Below are 6,000 nucleotides of genomic sequence, written 5' to 3' on the forward strand. Positions count from 1 at the left end.
TGATTTCCTACTAAAGTCAATAACATTCTGTTGATTTCCTACTAAAGTCAATAACATTCAGTTGATTTCCTACTAAAGTCAATAACATTCTGTTGATTTCCTACTAAAGTCAATAACATTCTGTTGATTTCCTACTAAAGTCAATACATTCTGTTGATTTCCTACTAAAGTCAATAACATTCTGTTGATTTCCTACTAAAGTCAATAACATTCAGTTGATTTCCTACTAAAGTCAATAACATTCAGTTGATTTCCTACTAAAGTCAATAACATTCAGTTGATTTCCTACTAAAGTCAATAACATTCAGTTGATTTCCTACTAAAGTCAATACATTCAGTTGATTTCCTACTAAAGTCAATACATTCAGTTGATTTCCTACTAAAGTCAATAACATTCAGTTGATTTCCTACTAAAGTCAATAACATTCAGTTGATTTCCTACTAAAGTCAATAACATTCAGTTGATTTCCTACTAAAGTCAATAACATTCAGTTGATTTCCTACTAAAGTCAATAACATTCAGTTGATTTCCTACTAAAGTCAATAACATTCAGTTGATTTCCTACTAAAGTCAATAACATTCAGTTGATTTCCTACTAAAGTCAATAACATTCAGTTGATTTCCTACTAAAGTCAATAACATTCAGTTGATTTCCTACTAAAGTCAATAACATTCAGTTGATTTCCTACTAAAGTCAATAACATTCAGTTGATTTCCTACTAAAGTCAATAACATTCTGTTGATTTCCTACTAAAGTCAATAACATTCTGTTGATTTCCTACTAAAGTCAATAACATTCTGTTGATTTCCTACTAAAGTCAATAACATTCTGTTGATTTCCTAATAAAGTCAATAACATTCTGTTGATTTCCTACTAAAGTCAATAACATTCTGTTTTAATGTCTGGATTCCATGATCCCTTCCCCAACGCTGATTTCATAGGGCCCTAAGAAAGATAGGGAGGGGATAGGTAAGGATGTGGGATTAGGGAGGAAGGGAGGGGCTAGGTAAGGATGTGGGATTAGGGAGGAAGGGAGGGGCTAGGTAAGGATGTGGGATTAGGGAGGAAGGGAGGGGCTAGGTAAGGATGTGGGATTAGGGAGGAACTAGGTAAGGATGTGGGATTAGGGAGGAACTAGGTAAGGATGTGGGATTAGGGAGGAACTAGGTAAGGATGTGGGATTAGGGAGGAAGGGAAGGGCTAGGTAAGAATGTGGGATTAGGGAGGAAGGGAGGGCTAGGTAAGGATGTGGGATTAGGGAGGAACTAGGTAAGGATGTGGGATTAGGGAGGAACTAGGTAAGGATGTGGGATTAGGGAGGAAGGGAGGGGCTAGGTAATGATGTGGGATTAGGGAGGAAGGGAGGGGCTAGGTAAGGATGTGGGATTAGGGAGGGGCTAGGTAAGGGTGTGGAATTAGGGAGGAAGGGAGGGGCTAGGTAAGGATGTGGGAATAGGGAGGGGCTAGGTAAGGATGTGGGATTAGGGAGGAAGGGAGGGGCTAGGTAAGGATGTGGGATTAGGGAGGAAGGGAGGGGCTAGGTAAAGATGTGGGATTAGGGAGGGTCTAGGTAAGGATGTGGGATTAGTGAGGAAGGGAGGGTCTAGGTAAGGATGTGGGATTAGGGAGGAAGGGAGGGGCTAGGTAATGATGTGGGATTAGGGAGGGGCTAGGTAAGGGTGTGGAATTAGGGAGGAAGGGAGGGGCTAGGTAAGGATGTGGGAATAGGGAGGGGCTAGGTAAGGATGTGGGATTAGGGAGGAAGGGAGGGGCTAGGTAAGGATGTGGGATTAGGGAGGAAGGGAGGGGCTAGGTAAAGATGTGGGATTAGGGAGGGTCTAGGTAAGGATGTGGGATTAGTGAGGAAGGGAGGGTCTAGGTAAGGATGTGGGATTAGGGAGGAAGGGAGGGGCTAGGTAATGATGTGGGATTAGGGAGGGGCTAGGTAAGGATGTGGGATTAGGGAGGAAGGGAGGGGCTAGGTAATGATGTGGGATTAGGGAGGGGCTAGGTAAGGATGTGGGATTAGGGAGGAAGGGAGGGTCTAGGTAATGATGTGGGATTAGGGAGGGGCTAGGTAATGATGTGGGATTAGGGAGGAAGGGAGGGGCTAGGTAATGATGTGGGATTAGGGAGGGGGCTAGGTAAGGATGTGGGATTAGGGAGGAAGGGAGGGGCTAGGTAATGATGTGGGATTAGGGAGGGGCTAGGTAAGGATGTGGGATTAGGGAGGAAGGGAGGGGCCAGGTAAGGATGTGGGATTAGGGAGGAAGGGAGGGGCTAGGTAAAAATGTGGGATTAGGGAGGAAGGGAGGGGCTAGGTAAGGATGTGGGATTAGGGAGGAAGGGAGGGGCTAGGTAAGGATTTGGGATTAGGGAGGAAGGGAGGGGCTAGGTAAGGATGTGGGATTAGGGAGGAAGGGAGGGGCTAGGTAATGATGTGGGATTAGGGAGGGGCTAGGTAAGGATGTGGGATTAGGGAGGAAGGGAGGGGCTAGGTAATGATGTGGGATTAGGGAGGGGCTAGGTAATGATGTGGGATTAGGGAGGAAGGGAGGGGCTAGGTAATGATGTGGGATTAGGGAGGGGCTAGGTAAGGATGTGGGATTAGGGAGGAAGGGAGGGGCTAGGTAATGATGTGGGATTAGGGAGGGGCTAGGTAAGGATGTGGGATTAGGGAGGAAGGGAGGGGCCAGGTAAGGATGTGGGATTAGGGAGGAAGGGAGGGGCTAGGTAAAAATGTGGGATTAGGGAGGAAGGGAGGGGCTAGGTAAGGATGTGGGATTAGGGAGGAAGGGAGGGGCTAGGTAAGGATTTGGGATTAGGGAGGAAGGGAGGGGCTAGGTAAGGATTTGGGATTAGGGAGGAAGGGAGGGGCTGGAGTGAGTAGAGAGCGGCTGGAGAGAGTAGAGAGCGGCTGGAGAGAGTAAGAGAGCGGCTGGAGAGAGTAGAGAGCGGCTGGAGAGAGTAGAGAGCGGCTGGAGAGAGAGTAGAGAGCGGCTGGAGAGAGTAGAGAGCAGCTGGAGAGAGAGTAGAGAGCGGCTGGAGAGAGAGTAAAGAGCGAGTAGAGAGCGGCTGGGGAGAGTAGAGAGCGGCTGGAGGAGAGTAGAGAGCGGCTGGAGAGAGTAGAGAGGCGGCTGGAGAGAGAAGAGAGCGGCTGGAGAGAGTAGAGCGGCTGGAGAGAGTAGAGAGCGGCTGAGAGAGTAGAGGTATGGAGAGAGAGTAGAGAGCGGCTGGAGAGAGAGTAGAGAGCGGCTGGAGAGAGTAGAGAGCGGCTGGAGAGAGTAGAGAGCGGCTGGAGAGAGAGTAGAGAGAGGCTGGAGAGAGTAGAGAGCGGCTGGGGAGAGAGTAGAGCGCGGCTGGGGAGAGAGTAGAGAGCGGGCTTGGAGAGAGTAGAGAGCGGCTGGAGAGAGTAGAGAGCGGCTGGAGAGAGTAGAGAGCGGCTGGAGAGAGTAGAGAGCGGCTGGAGGAGAGTAGAGAGCGGGCTGGAGAGAGTAGAGAGCGGCTGGAGAGAGTAGAGAGCGGCTGGAGAGAGTAGAGAGCGGCTGGAGAGAGTAGAGAGCGGCTGGAGAGAGTAGAGAGCGGCTGGAGAGAGTAGAGAGCGGCTGGAGAGAGTAGAGAGCGGCTGGAGAGAGTAGAGAGCGGCTGGAGAGAGTAGAGAGCGGCTGGAGAGAGTAGAGCGGCTGGAGAGAGTAGAGAGCGGCTGGAGAGAGAGTAGAGAGCGGCTGGAGAGAGTAGAGAGCGGCTGGAGAGAGAGTAGAGAGCGGCTGGAGAGAGTATAGAGAGCGGCTGGAGAGAGTAGAGAGCGGCTGGAGAGAGAGTAGAGAGAGGCTGGAGAGAGTAGAGAGCGGCTGGGGAGAGAGTAGAGCGCGGCTGGGGAGAGAGTAGAGAGCGGCTGGAGAGAGTAGAGAGCGGCTGGAGAGAGTAGAGAGCGGCTGGAGAGAGTAGAGAGCGGCTGGAGAGAGTAGAGAGCGGCTGGAGAGAGTAGAGAGCGGCTGGAGAGAGTAGAGAGCGGCTGGAGAGAGTAGAGAGCGGCTGGAGAGAGTAGAGAGCGGCTGGAGAGAGTAGAGAGCGGCTGGAGAGAGTAGAGAGCGGCTGGAGAGAGTAGAGAGCGGCTGGAGAGAGTAGAGAGCGGCTGGAGAGAGAGTAGAGAGCGGCTGGAGAGAGAGTAGAGAGCGGCTGGAGAGAGAGTAGAGAGCGGCTGGAGAGAGAGTAGAGACCGGCTGGAGAGAGAGTAGAGAGCGGCTGGAGAGAGAGTAGAGAGCGGCTGGAGAGAGAGTAGAGAGCGGCTGGAGAGAGTAGAGAGCGGCTGGAGAGAGTAGAGAGCGGCTGGAGAGAGTAGAGAGCGGCTGGGGAGAGAGTAGAGAGTGGCTGGAGAGAGTAGAGAGCGGCTGGAGAGAGAGTAGAGAGCAGTTGGAGAGAGAGTAGAGAGAGTAGAGAGCGGCTGGAGAGAGTAGAGAGAGTAGAGAGCGGTTGGAGAGAGAGTAGAGAGCGGCTGGGGAGAGAGTAGAGAGAGTAGAGAGCGGCTGGAGAGAGAGAGAGAGAGTAGAGAGCGGTTGGAGAGAGAGTAGAGAGCCTGGAGAGAGAGTAGAGAGCCTGGAGAGAGTAGAGAGCTTGAAGAGAGTAGAGAGCTTGAAGAGAGTAGAGGTTGGGGTGAGGAGAAAGAAAACAGGGGAGAGAAAAAAGGAGAGGAGGAGGAGAGCAGAGGGGTTGTTGTAAACTTGGCACACTCCTGGTCTGCGACCTCTTTGATCGCCAGTGTTCAGCACTCACTCATAAAATAACAAACCTCTGGTCTTGGCAGGCAGGCGCACGCACGCACGCAGACACACACACACACACACACACACACACTGCACTTGGGCGATCAGTGACAACCCTACCTACCTACCTGGTCTGGGGAAAGTGTGTGAGCAGCTCCCATAGTGTCTGTCCACTGGAGAAAGTACCTGGAGTCTGGTACCATCTTCCATCTGCAGGGCAATACGCACCTGAGGAACACACACAGAATACAACACACTGTTTTACAACACACACAGAAACAGAACACACTGTTCTAGAACACACACAGAAACAGAACACAGAAACAGAAACATACCGTTATTAAACACAGACAACTCATTTGCAAACTCACACACACACATCTAGAGAACACACACACACCGCATCTAGAGAAACACACACAACACACACACCGCATCTAGAGAACACACACACACCGCATCTAGAGAACACACACCGCATCTAGAGAACACACACACAACACAACCGCATCTAGAGAACACACACCCACCGCCTCTAGAGAACACACACACACCGCATCTAGAGAACACACACACACCACATCTAGAGAACACACACACACCGCATCTAGAGAACACACACAACACACACCGCATCTAGAGAACACACACACACACACACCGCATCTAGAGAACACACACCAACACAGTGTGAGCCGAGGTAGCCTATCACTAACACACATCTAATACAAAACACATCTAGGGAACCCACACACACACACTCCTAGGAACACACACACTCCTCTAGGGAACACACACACTCTCTAGGGAACACACACCACTCCTCTGGAACACCACACACTCCTCTAGGGAAACACCACCACACTCTCTAGGAACACACACACACTCCTCTAGGGAACACACACACACTCCCTCTAGGGGAACACACACCACACTCCTCTAGGGAACACACACACACTCCTCTAGGGAACCACACACTCCTCTACCCTCCTAGGGAACACACACACACTCCTCTAGGGAAACACACACACACACTCCTCTAGGGAACACACACACACTCCTCTAGGGAACACACCACACACTCCTCTAGGGAACACACACACTCCTCTAGGGAACACACACACTCCTCTAGGGAACACACACACTCCTCTAGGGAACACACACACTCCTCTAGGAACACACACTCCTCTAGGGAACACACACACTCTCTAGGAACACACCACCACACTCATCTA

The 6,000-nt window shown here is 50.8% G+C and overlaps 1 pseudogene; it reads right to left on the reverse strand.

Annotated features, from left to right (window-relative positions):
• LOC116373375 (tether containing UBX domain for GLUT4-like) overlaps positions 1-4,993 on the reverse strand; it is a 30,234-nt pseudogene extending 25,241 nt beyond the window's left edge.
• Between the last annotated feature and the right edge of the window lie 1,007 nt (positions 4,994-6,000).

This window comes from Oncorhynchus kisutch, unplaced genomic scaffold, assembly GCF_002021735.2.
Source record: "Oncorhynchus kisutch isolate 150728-3 unplaced genomic scaffold, Okis_V2 scaffold4032, whole genome shotgun sequence".
Taxonomy (NCBI): Eukaryota; Metazoa; Chordata; class Actinopteri; order Salmoniformes; family Salmonidae; genus Oncorhynchus; species Oncorhynchus kisutch.